The 14,461-nt window shown below is 32.4% G+C and overlaps 1 protein-coding gene and 1 pseudogene across 2 annotated transcripts in view; one reads left to right on the forward strand and one right to left on the reverse strand.

Annotated features, from left to right (window-relative positions):
- The window catches only part of LOC140436817 (BDNF/NT-3 growth factors receptor-like), a 538,571-nt gene that overhangs the window by 124,451 nt on the left and 399,659 nt on the right, over positions 1-14,461 (forward strand). The gene's annotated exons all lie outside the window — the stretch shown is intronic.
- LOC140437894 (chromatin-remodeling complex ATPase chain Iswi-like) lies at positions 421-14,217 on the reverse strand (annotated as a pseudogene).

Consider the following 14,461-nt stretch of genomic DNA (forward strand, 5'->3'; position numbering starts at 1 on the left):
ACACTATTCCATCCCTCCTTACTTCCCGTGATCTTCACGATCATCTCTCTCACAGTCACAGGGTTCATACCTATTTCTCTATAAAATATGTTTCTCTCCACTGCTTCTTTCACTAGATCTATTACACTTCAGCATTGTGTAAGTAACAGTGTCGGAATATTCGCAGTATAGGCATTTATCTGTATCTGTCTTTCTAAACCTATGACAATTTACCTAGTTCCTTTCTTTTTTTTTCATGACTGTTGTCAATTACTCCCTTCTCATAAAGAGATGCCTCCTTTCTACTGCTAACACTTGCAAAGGAACACAACCCGTGATAGCCCACAAGGCCGCCGCAAATACAGTCCTGTGGGCGCATGCTACTTGTAACAGACTCGTTCTGTCTACTCGTAACATGAGCCTAATATTAAGCATCTATATCTAAATATAATAAAAAATAGACTCCATGAGAATATTCTGGAGTCGCATATTTTTCACTTCTGCACCATTCACTATATCAATATCCCTTATCAGCACTTTGGTATACGATTTTCGTTGCATTTTGCTCAATCCTACATACATGTTTAACTCCTTCTTGGGTTGTAGCCGTATCTCCACTTCAGCTTTTAATCTTCTAAGTATGAATGGTTTTAGTACAGCATGCAGCCTTCCGACCAAGGTATTATGTCCAAGACATTGACTGGTATTGAACCAGGCATCAAAATCATCAGATGAGTATAAAAAAATTTTTTTTTAAGAAGTTGAGAAGAGTCCAGAGTTCGTGTAAATTATTTTGTAATGGAGTTAGCAGTAGCCTGTTAGTAATCTCGAACACCCTGAGAATTTCATAAAGCTTAGATTTTTTATTATTTATACGATCAGTGTCATCAATGACCATATATCTCCAGTTAAACTTTTTAAATACAGATATTTCTTTAATACACATTTCATATCAGGTTATACAAACAGCTAGTTCACCAGACATCATAGTATCTCTGATAGATAAGTTCCTAGCCTCTTGATCACTAATGATACAAACAGCCTTAAGGTTGGACACAACTTCTGGAACCCATTCATCCTATTTGATAAGGTAGATTTAGGAACAATAACAATATGAGTACCAGGTGTACCTTAATAGTGCTTCATATGTCCCAGCAGATATATGGTATGTAAAGTTTTACTCAAACCCATCTCATCAGCTAACATACATTGATGCCATGTTCTTACAAGGAAATCATCTAGTTCAAACCACGAGCTTGATAATTTTTCATTTCTCGGTTTTTAATGTAGGGTGATAAGGCATCAAAACGAGTTGTAGTCTTTGTTTCAAGATTGGATTCTGCTAAAAGTGCTTCGTCTTCTTCTTGTTCAGTTTTATGATGTCTTAAATCAGACGTGTATCACTTCTTCTCTTTAGGCCTCCCAATTTTAGTTTAGTGGGAGATTTTGTTCGGTTGATAAAATGCGAAAAGATATTAGTCTGTTTCAACAAGTAGTCAAATCTTTTTTCTCTGTCAGAAGCTACTTTGATCTCTAAATTTTTACCCTTGGAGGTAGTATCTGAAGAAGGTTCATTTTAACCTAATTGTGAGTTTTCTGCTTCCTCTATTGATTCTGAGACACTTACACTCGCCTCTGTCAGGCATTCGTTTGTGATACCTCAAGATACCTGAAGACCTTAAGATAAAAGATATGAAAGAGGCATAGAAAATGTTAAAATAACAATGTTAAAGCGTTAAATTAAGATTTAGCAGGTATTCAAATAAAAATTAAACAAGAGATTAAAGAAGAAATATGGAATATAAATACTAACCGCACACATGTAAGTGAAGGACTAACACAAAGAAGAAGCTAGTCAAACTAAGGCAGGAATTGAAACAAAGGATGGTATGTTATAACATAACATACGATTAAGAAATTGGACATGGACTGTGAGAATATTGCTAAAAACAGAACAAAATTCAGAAATTGGTATACGAATTGCAAAATATAAGATCGAAAATAAGATCTAAAAAATCAAATGTGTAGGATACAACAGCTTAAGAGAGATATGAAACAATATATGTATATATATATATATATATATATATATATATATATATATACTTATATATATATATATATATATATATATATATATATATATATCGTGAACTTGAATAAAAAGCCAGCAAAAAATATCCTAAATAATGTATACGCCCCCATGCAGCCTGTAATGAGGAAATTAATGCAATAATGAAAAAATAAAAGAATATATTTATAAAACACCTGCAAGACATACTCATTAGGACATTTTTCTGCACACATTGTAAAATAAGATTGTTTTGGTTAGTAAAGTCACATTGGTTTGAGCCTCAACTCTCAAAACTTCAAAATGTACTATTGTAACATGCGTTTAGGCATATTCTCATGGAAAGTAGCTTTGTGCCATTACTTTCTTCTTCTTTCGGTACCATATTAGGTCCCCCCTAAGGTTGGTAATTACATTAACGAGTTGTTTACGATCTTTAGCTAATCAGAATAGTTGTTTGGCACTGTGTATTCCTTTCCAATCGCGAATGTTCTTGAGCCATTACTTTAGTATTAAAAGCGAAGTCGCTGTGGACGATTGGCACACCTTTCTGACACCTCTTGCTGAAAACTCTTCAAGCCAAAAGGCAAAAGCTATAATTTATTACAGTACTTGATCATATTGTCAAATATATACCAAATACAGGTAAAATAAAAAGAGAAATACCCAAATAACATAATATGCAGCTTACAAAACAATACTAGGATCTATAGGAAACTATCAGTCAATGATGTAAAAATACATAAAAATCAGCCGACAAAAGAAACACAACACTTATAATTTAAAACAAGTTTATAGAAATGGGAACCTTTAAATATTTAAGAATAATGGTGAATCAGACAAATAATATTATAGAGTCAAAGACTAGGATTGAAGCAGTAAATATGCCTCCTACCGTAATAAAAATATATACAGAGATAATCAAATAAGTCAAACCAGAAAAATGACGACAAGAGAGAACGAACTAAAAATTGTTGAAAGAAAATAAGAAAGAAAAATATTGAGACCTAAAGTATTTAAGAAAAACAGAAGAATGCCTTTTATAAATCATAAAATAAATATATGAATGAATGACGGTAACAGCAATATAAGATGGTATGGGAGTACAGAGAGATGAAAAGAACAGGTAGAAAATATTTTTAAAAAAATCTATCTAAAAAATGTAGAAAAGAAAATCGAAAGAAAATAATAGTGACGAAAGTGAAAAGACACCAAAGATTGTTACAAAAAAAGTTAACAAAAAGGAAATAAAACTAAGACTCTGGTCCTAATCTAATCATTCTGAGCTAAAAAGGATTTATAAGTGAAAAAACTACAGCTTCTGTATGTACGAGTATAACGAGATCATATTACGTTCATCTTTTTAGGTGATAAAGTCAAAAAATTTAAGAAACGTTTTCCTAATTCGCAAAACAAATCAGTAACAAGTACTACGAGTGTAATGTAAAAAGAAAACAAATATTTAGAACCGTGTTCAATAATTTAATAAAATTGAGTTACTTCGTAATTGATACCTAATATTTTACACACAAAAAAAATGGAAAATAATGTAACATAAAACGTATAACGGCTTATGCATCTAATTTAATTATAATCTACTGCAATGATTTTTGTTACCTACATCGAACAGTAGGTATCTATTACATAGGCATTATCTACTTGAATTTTAATTTTAAATAATGCTTGGAGCTTTTAAGGTTAGGCCCTGTCATTCTGCGTATCAGCATCCATTAATCTTACTATCGCCTTTAAAATTTAACAAGTTATCGAATCATCCCATGATTGAGCAGTTTTTGGTAGAATTTTAATGAAGCTAGTACCTATTCTTCGAAAAAAAATTTGTATAACAGACAGGAGGGAGAATGACTTTAAGTATAAGAAGATAAACAAAGGAAGTCCGTTTTTTTGGAGCGTAACCTAATAGGGTAACTTGGGGAGACATGGTGAATCGGGTGAGATGGCGAGTGGCCTTTTTTCGTATAATGTTCGGCGGAGATTTAGTTATCGGTGATGAAGTACGACGCTTTAGTATAAACTACATCGTAATTTAAACAAAACAAGCTTGAACATTTGGTCGTTTGTTAGTAAATAAAGTGATAATAAAAAAAACTTACAAAAAAGTAGAAACTTCTGGTGTATTATAATTATATATTATTTTGTTAAAATATAATTAAAATTTATCCAAAAGGATTACAATGATTCCAAAACGTTTTTGGTCCAGTCGGACCATCATCAGTGAAACATTTTAAAAAGTAGTTGAAATTAGCTACCGAAATAGGTTTATAAATCTTTAATTTAGATGACAATCGTGGATATATTTTTATGGGTGATGACACAAGGTCGATGGTATGAGATTTCACCAAAAGGGAACATACTTTTTCCCTGCACGAAAAAGACTTTTTCTTGCTTGGCCTAAGTATTGATAATACTAAGTTTTCCGGTTTATGTGATGAATTTCCGGGTAAAATACCTTGGCTTTGATATTAAACTGGTACAGTATTTGTTTTAAATCATCTTCATCCTCTGCTATGAGAACTGCGTCGTCGGCGTAGAATATTATCTTTATTTCTTTGTTTCCCATTTGATATTCTATTTTATTTTTACTTGTTTTACAATATCGATCAGAAATTATTCCAAAAACTATTCCTTATGCTTACGCAGACACCCAAACGTCTTAGCAGCGGAATTAATGAACGATCCAATTGTCAGACGCAGGCTGAAACAATTCGTTCTTAAGACATGCCTAAAAGATACTAGGGTGAAGTGTAGTAAATACCAATGACCTAGTTAAACAGTTTTAGTTAAATAATATTGTTTTGAATAAAAAGGACATCAGTGGATTGTTCCTTAATTGTTTTTGTACCATTGTTTGTACCTTTTTATTTACATTATATAATTTTTTTATTTTTGTCTTTCGATTTTAAACATAATATTAACTATGGGCCCAATAAAAATTAACATGTGATAAGATATGATTCTGTTTTCCCCTCATTTGAGTCATTAGTAGGTTCACTACAGTTATTAATTGAATATTTCCTTTTCTGGCCATTTTCCACTATTTTCAATACATATAAAAAACCTTACAATAAAAAGGTATTAAGAGAAATAAATGAACAATTTAAAATTCATAGCAAATTTATAATTCGTTGACGTATTAAAATTTTTCCTGATTACTTGGATCTAAAAAATATGACTGCTTTATTAAAGAGTGACAATTCAATCCATTACCTTTATAATTAAATTAAAAATAGTTTTGAAATAACCTTTGTAGAAGAGGAAATGACATTTTTTTTAAATCAATACACAGCTTAATTGAAACATTTTAATATAACGAATAATCGATTTTATACAAATTTAAAAAAGGGTAAAACTTTATCAAGTTAAACAACGAATAATTTATATGTTAATGAATTTACGTTACGTGCAAACAAGAAATTTTTCACGAATATTGTGTTGTAACCATTAACTACCCATTTAAAACGTTGAGCGCCAAATGTGTAACCTTAGAACGACCCAACAGAAACGGTGGGTGCCAATGGGTAGCGATATAACTACCTCCGAAAGTTGGGAGCCGATGTAGAACAATAAAACTCACAACTTTCTTTGGGAGACAATTTTATTGTTAGGCCTCGTTTAGCTCAGTCTTTCAGGTGTGAGAACGTCTTATCTTAAAAGTAAAGATGAAAATGAGTTTAGCTGCGACAAATAAATCAATATATTAACTAATCATATTTATTATACATAAATAAATATAACAATTTAAATTTTAATGAAATTAAACAAAAAAAACTTGCCTATAAACTTATATATATATATATATATATATATATATATATATATATATATATATATATATATATATATATATATATATATATATATATTCAGGGATTCGGGATTCTACAGTATTCACTGCCTTCCCTCGCTCAACCGTTTCCATCTCCCTCTGTTGTTCCATTCTCGATCGTTTAGGCCTCTCTGACTCATGGCGTCGTCTACTTCGTTCCTCCAGGATATATATATATATATATATATATATATATATATATTCAGGGATTCGGGATTCTACAGTATTCACTGCCTTCCCTCGCTCAACCGTTTCCATCTCCCTCTGTTGTTCCATTCTCGATCGTTTAGGCCTCTCTGACTCATGGCGTCGTCTACTTCGTTCCTCCAGGATTTTCGGGGTCGTCCTCTTTTCCTCCTTCCTATGGGGCTCCATTCGGTTATTCTCTTTATCCATCTGCTGTCACTAGTTCTTCTTACATGTCCATACCACTTTAGTCTTTTTTGTTCTATGTATGTTAGTATGTCTGTTTCTATTGATGTTCTTTGCTTTATTTCGTCATTACTTCTCCTATCCATTCTTGTTACTCTACAGCATCTTCGCAGGCACTCTATCTCTGTTGCTACTATCTTACTGCTGTTTTTCTTGTTTATGATCCCCCAAGTATTTGAATTTATCCGTTCCTTTGCTTGTTACGTTGTCATCAATCTGTAGATCTTCTATGTCTTCTTCACTTGTAGATAGGTACTCTGTTTTTGCGAGGTTAATATCTAGGCAAGCCTTGGTATATTCTTCTTGTAGTTTCCTTATCATGTAGCTGAGGTCGTCTTGGTCTTGTTCAATCACTACTTGATCGTCTGCAAAGCTTAACGTATATAAAGTATATTTTAAATAGGGTTGGAGATGTTGACAACCCTGCAGGAGCCCTTTTGTTGTGGTGAACTCTCCTATGATTCTTGTTAACATTTTATTGGACACTTTATTTTCTTTATACAGAGCTTTTGTAGCTTCTATGAGTTTCGTCTGTATTTCTAATTTGTACATTGCCTCCCATAGTCCTGACCTTGGTACAGAGTCATACGCCTTTCTCAGGTCCACAAATGCCAAATATATCTCTATTTTTTGCTTTTTTCTTTTCCAACAGTTGTTCCAGTGTGTATATGTGGTCTAGGCATGATCTTCCTGCCGTGAAGCCTACCCGATCCTCCCCGATTTTGCCTTTTATCGCTTGCTCTATCTTTTCTTGCAGTATCTTCCCATATAATCTTCCCATTGATAATATTTCGCTTATTCCTCATTAGTTTCCGCATCGTTTTCTAGCTCCTTTCTTAAATATAGATATCATATATGCCTCCGTTTATTCCTTTGGGAGCTGTTCTCCATTTCTGGCTTTCTGAAATATATATTGTATAATCCGGTGTAATTTTTTTGATCCGTATTGTATAAGCTCAGGTGAGATGCCTCCAGGTCCCAGTGCTTTCTTATTTTTGATTGATTTTATGGCCGTTTTCATTTCCCTATCTGTTATTTCTATTTCTTGTTGTGGGGATCGGCTTCCTCTTCACCTGATTTCTTTTCCAATGAATTGTGGTCTTTGTTCTGTTAACAGTTCCTTGAAATAATCCTTCCATTCTTTGTTCTGTACATTTCCCAATTTAATTTTTTCTTTTGAGTTTTGTTTCAATCCTCTCAGTACTTTCCATGACTCCGAAGTTCTTGTACCTCGTAGGTATGTTTCAATATTTAAGCAGGTTCTTTCCCATTCTTCATTATTTTGTTGTGTTATTTGTTTTTTCACTTCTCTACCTTTTTCTCTATATTCTTTACAAATTTCAGCTGTTTATTTGTTATATGTTCTTTTTCTCCAAGGGCTTCGAATGCTGCTTGTTTTATACTCTCCTTTATATGCTCGTATATTTCTTCGATGTTGCCGTATCTAAATTCTATTAATTTTTGGTCTAGACGTTGTTGGTATAGTTCTCTTATTGATTGTTTTTGGAGTAGTTCTATAAGCTTTAGAAATATAAAATGACATCAATGGATGATAGATAACTTGTTGGCTTCAAATGATTGCAAAATGTAGTGGTTACTTGCTAATGTTGGCTTCACAGGATAGCAGAATGTAGATGCCGGGATCGAGCCCGTCTTATTTCTGAGCAGCTATTTAAAAGTTCCACCCAACAAGAAGGAACAGGAGAAATTGATTTTGTCAAAAAAAAAACTAGAAAAAATTATCAAAAGGCAGACATTGGTTAAATATTAAATATAACTTACCCCAGGAAAAGATTTAAAATGTAAAATGAATTTTCAACTAAAGCATGCCTTTTATAGATCAAGAATATTTATAAAAAATATAGGACTAAAGGATTGTGGCAATGACAATGACAGAGAAATGACATGACAGAGCACAATTGCCAAATAACATATATACTGACTATTGAAATGAGGCATAGAAATATGTGACATAGAACAGACTGAAATATAACTCAAATAGAGGAAATATAACTGAAATAAATGAAGAAATAAAATGAAAAATAAAGATAAAATAAAAAATGAATTTACTTGGTTGAAGAGTTTAGATAAAAAATTAGACGCTGAAACTATTTTTAGAATAAAAATAGTAAAATAAAAGGTAAAGTTAATGAATAAATAAAATGAAAAGAAATTAAAATAAAATAATTAATAAAAGAAAAATAGCGAACATGTGAGTTTTATAACGTTAAAGTGTAAAAAGGAGGGGAGAGTGTTATGGAATACAATTTACATTTCTAAAAGTAACTTACTAGACTCCATACTACAACTAATTGCAATGAACTATTACTTGTAAGAAATGAAATATTTATTTAGTTTTTATAAAAATATTTATTACAAAAAAAAAGATACAAATGGGGGTTAATATAAAATAGTCGGGTAATATGGAATAGATGTTATAATCATTAAAAAAAATTTGAATTCATTATACATTAACTGAAAAGAAATATTTTTAACTATAAAAACCATATTTTTAAGATTATATGCTAGTCATTACTGCTTCTACTCTATTTACATTAATCGCACACAGTCTTCTTTCTCTGCTCTACAATCCAAATCTCTCCTCGTGCATCTTCGGAGAATCTTTCATTACAGAAGATACATTCAGAGTCTTTGATTTCTGCTTCTTTCATGATGATTAGATGATACATCAGAGTGGAATGATGAATCATAGCTTACACTGGAATTATCTCTAGTAGGTTTAGGTCTAGAAGGTGGTAGTTCGAAGTTTAATTTCTTAACAGGAGGTAAATATTTTCTAAACAATAAGTAAATATTTTTGCAACTTATCTTCTAATTCTTTAGGGAAAACTGGCTTACGTAAAAGACTAGTTAAAGCTGCTACCTGTGCATTATTCTCCTTACTGTTGACAAGGGAGAAAAAAGACGCTCTGGAATTGACGGAACCTGGAATTCCTTGGATGCCTCTCACACAGCTTGTATAGCTTAAACCATCTTCACCTGATTCCAAAGCTTTCGCTTCTTTCTCTCACCTTCCTTCTTTCTTGGCATATCTGGAAAAATGAAACAAAGCCTACCTGAAACCCTTAATACAAATGGACAGTGTATGTTCATATAGATAAAATTCATTCAGAAACAAATGATTAGTACGTCTACACTGTAGACTTATTTCAAATAACAGAAAAATTTGGTTTTCTTTTTGTTCTAATCACTTTAACTTTTGAAAAAATTACTTTGGTTGTAAATTAGGCTACATTACGATATATACAATTATTAATTGTTGTTTGGTTTTGCCATTGTACTAAAAAACTTGTTTTTAACTTTGGGTTACATAGAATACTGTACTTTTACTTCGGGTACTATGAAATACCTACTATTCCATAATAACTGACACTCCATCTTGGAAAAATACTCTTTGCACCATGGTACAATGAACACAAGGTATGGTATTTGATAGCAGAGCCAGGCGTGTGACGTAGCAAAGATCCATAAGACCTATTATTTATAACGATAATTTAACGTCTTTGTTTGACATTGTAGCAATATACTGCTTTTTTTTCTTCTGTTAAAACATTATAGTGTCTTGAGAAGTACCTGTGGTGTTTAGTTGATATTTAGTTTATTATATTGTATAGTAGTTTTTTTGTAAAACTTGTAGTTCACTTGTTTTTACTCCTTTAATATACGTCATCAAAGCATATGGATTGTTTACTATTTTTCGTCAGTGTTTCCTGCACATAATTTATTTTTTTGTACTATAGAGACTGACTTACGAACATTTACTCTTCAGTATTTAGTTTTTATTTGCTATTGTTTATCTGGTTTTGTACCTTTTTTAAAATGCGCTGTGCAGTTGCTTGTTGCAAGAGTAACAATGAATCTGGTCCATATGTGACCACTGGTCTAATAATTGTTTTGCAGATTCTAAGATTAGACTATGTATTTGGTCTATGGTTGAACTCTTTGGTTTGAAACCACGTTTGTATTTACCAATTATTTCTTCCGAAAAAGATTCAAAACAGCTGTATTTAATTCCTGATAATATCTTATAGGCTACATTTAACACTGTTAAGCAACTATAATTTTCGCAGAGTCGTTTGTTTTCTCCTTAGTACATAAAAAATATGATTTTTTAATTTTTCCTATTACCATATACTTAAAAAACAACAGTATTAACTCTCCAAATGACACTGAATAAAGCCTAGATAAACAATAATACAACAGAAAGCTTTGAGGTCAAAGAAGGAGTGCGACAGAGGGATCAATTATCATTTATAATGTTAAGCATAGTATTAGAAAAGGTTATATAGGAAGCAAACATTAATAGAACAGGTTCAATCTACCACAAAAAACATCAGTGCATTTGCTGACCAAATGATTGCAGCAAGCAAAAGATTACATATAAATGAAACAAAACGAAGTATATGGAATGGACAAATAAGCAATTCAATCAAGTATAGTACATAACAATGATAACAGAAAAGGGAATACAATATAAATTTGAAGAAGGTTGAAGATTTGAGTACTTGGGAAATGTCTTAACAAGAGAACCTAACTGCAAAGAAGAAATTAAAAAAAAATTATGTCGGCAACCGCGCTATATATGTTCTTAATGGGTTGTTAAGAAGCAATAATACTTCTCAAAGAGCAAAACAAGGACATACAACACTGTAATAAGGCCGATAGTGACGTATGCTTCTGAACCATGGGTCGCAACAAAAACACCAAGAGTTTTCTCCATTTATGTAGATATCATGCTCGTTCAGATGTCCCTGCTTACAAGAATGTCCTAAAATCAACCAGATCAACCAGTATGTGTAATAAGAAATAATTAAAACATGTTTTATAAAGGATATTCATGTTAAAAAAGTAACTGTATCCAAAAATCAATAAAATTAAATTACCTAGAAAATATTTTTATAGGTAAATATTTTAATAACACAACTTTATCATCTTTTTATAATCACTATAATTAAATTAAACCGATTTATCCCATCAAAACACCCCATCAAAAAATTTTATGTAGAAAAGTTGTGAAGATTTTTATTACGAACATTATTAAATTTGCTCCGTTGCCACCGAGTTATAGGTTATCGTCATCTTTTTGGGGTTCGCCGCTCGCCTGTTAGTAGCATACATTATAGTTGTCATTGTTAGTTATTAACTGGTTATAAAATATGGTTGCTGTCAAGTTTGTATTCCCTTTAAATATAAGTACATATTCGACTAAAATACATGAAAACAATTGAGATATTCTTACGTTACAAACCGCCATTTAGAGTTTCATATGCTAAGTATTGCTGCAAACATTTCTAGAACTTCTATAATTATGTATAATAATCAAACATTTCTGCTATCATTCACACAATTTATTTAGTATCTAATTATAAAGTGAATTTTAATATTGATATTTTATACCAGTTAAAGTGATTAAGAACAAACAATTAAGTAATATTGGTGGCCCCTAGGGACGCAATTACCAGAAACTAACCTACAAAACTTAATATGTCTGTATTGATTGAAAACAAACATGAATTTCTTTAAATGACGTTGAATGAAATAAATTTACGTAGCACAAATACATTTATCATGTCTATAAAGTTGCAAACAATTGCTGCACATTAATTAGAAATTAATTTCACGATAATAACTTCAAGTGACACTCAGTCAAGTAACAAATCTTTTCACTTTCACTTATGCGCAAGAGGTAAAAAATCATAGAATACAATAATCAAGGAACCGGCATTTCTCTTTAGCTCGGCATTATATTTTTTATAAATAGGTAATTCGATTTTAAATACTACATATCAAGGGAGTAATGCGAATATATAATTTTAGTATATTATTCTGATACTTGATATTTTTAACTCGGTAACTAACTTGTTAAATTGAAATTCACGTAATAAGAGAGCAGAGGAAAATATCCTCTATTATAAACATAACCAACCTATTTTATTTTACTATAAAATATAATAAATTATCCTTTTATAAATAACAACAAATAAAACTCTTCCTGAGCTATAAATTATTTACTGGCAATTAAAAAATTATATATTAACCGACAAAATGAGGTTAAGGTAAGGTTCTTTGTTACGACTTTGTTTGTTGTTAAGTTACGAAAAACTTAAAATTTGATACAAAACAAAAATTTAGTAGCCCCAAATACCAGACTACATTTCTAATAGTAAGTGTGGTCACCACTAGTCATAATGTGTGTATATATGTAAAATATATCTATATATATACAGCGTTAACATGCCTTTTAGGCCCTTTGCTGGATGGATGCTCCATCTTTTTCTGTTCTTAGCTATCGGCTTCCAATCTCTGATTCCCATCTCTCTGACATCTTCCATCACTACATTTCTTTCTTTGTCTTCCTCTCTTTTTTTGCCCTCAGGTACTCTTCTTCTTGTGGTGCCTATCCGCTACGGATGTTGGCTACTAGCATGGCAATTCTAACTTTATTGACCGCAGCTCGAAATAGTTCTGAAGTGGTCAAGGAAAACCATTTTCGTAAGTTTTGGAGCCAAGATATTCTTCTTCTTCTTGTTCCCCTCTTTCGGTAGACCTTTTCCTGTAATATAAGTCGCAGCAGGTTATATATATAATCGTTTTGCATTATATGTCCAAGATATTCTAGCTTGCGCTGTTTCACTGTGGATATAATTTCACATGTTTTATCCATCCGACGTAGAACCTCAATGTTTGTTATTCGGTCTACCCAGGAGATCCTTAGTATCCGTCTATAACACCACATCTCAAAAGCCTCGAGTTTTCCCATGGATGCCTCGGTTAGTGTCCATGATTCAACCCCATAGAGCAGCACTGTAAACACGTAGCATCTCAATAAACGGATTTTCGTTTTTAAGGGTAGGTCGTGGCTCTTTCGTGGGTCTATCTTGCTCATTCTGACAAATGCTGACCTGGATTTTTCAATTCTTTATTTTATCTCAACTGAGAGGTCCAATTGGTCGTTTATGGTGGTTCCTAAATAATAGTAACGGGGCACTTGGAGTATTTGTTGCTGACCTACCAGTAACTGACTAGGTGGAGTATGGTTCTTACTGATGACCATGTACTTTGTTTTCTTGATGTTAAAATCAAGCCCTTATTCTTGACTTATTCTCCACAGATGCGTTACTAGTGTCTGTAAACCTTCTAAACTGTCTGCAAAGAGGATGGTGTCGTCTGCATAGCTGATGTTATTCAGGCGCTCACCATTTATGAGAATACCCTCTTAGATTTGCTCTAAGGCCTGGCTCATGACGTGTTCCGAATATACGTTAAATAATAGGGGAGAGAGTTTGCAGCCCTGTCGTACTCCTTTCTTTATTGCAACTTCTTCTGTTAGTTGGTCTTTTATCCGAATGGTTGCTGATTGGTTGTAGTATATGTTCTTGATTACTCGAAGGTCTTTGTTATCCAGATCAGTTGCCTTTAATATATCCATGAGCTTATCGTGCTTGATTCTGTCGAAAGCTTTCTGGTAGTCGATAAAGCATACATAAATATCGCAGTTCTCTGCACCTTTGAAATAATACCTGAACCGCGAACAAAGCTTCTCTTGTACCTAACGCATCCCTGAATCCAAACTGCGTTCGTGATATCTGTGACTCATATTTTTGATAAATTCTTCTGTGTATTATCTTTAAGAAGGTCTTAAGAATGTGGCTCATTATACTGATATTACGATGCTCTTTTCATTTTTTGCATTAGGTTTTTTAGGTATAGCAATAAATGTAGATTTTAACCAGCTCTCTTCGTCTTCCATGATGTTTAGAAATTCTGAATAAAAGTTGTCGGGCCCTGGTGCTTTGCCTGCTTTGGTTGCTTTAATTGCAGCTTTGACTACGTCTTGAGTAATTGGTGATCCTGTGTCGTACTCCATAATTATCTAGTTGTTATCTCTGTCGTCATCGAATGTCTTCCCAACGTATCTCTTTCATATATTCTTTGTTTGTTCAATGTCTTTTACGGGGTAGCCATGATCATCAGTCATATGTCCTGATCTCTTGGGTTTGTACATTCCTGCTGCCTCTTTTACCTTCTTGTGGAGATTAAACGAGTCGTGTCTACTTTCCAATGATTCTATTTCTCTGCATTGATCTTCCAACCATTTGCTTTTGGTTTCT

The sequence above is a fragment of the Diabrotica undecimpunctata genome, chromosome 3 (genome assembly GCF_040954645.1).
Source record: "Diabrotica undecimpunctata isolate CICGRU chromosome 3, icDiaUnde3, whole genome shotgun sequence".
Lineage (NCBI taxonomy): Eukaryota > Metazoa > Arthropoda > Insecta > Coleoptera > Chrysomelidae > Diabrotica > Diabrotica undecimpunctata.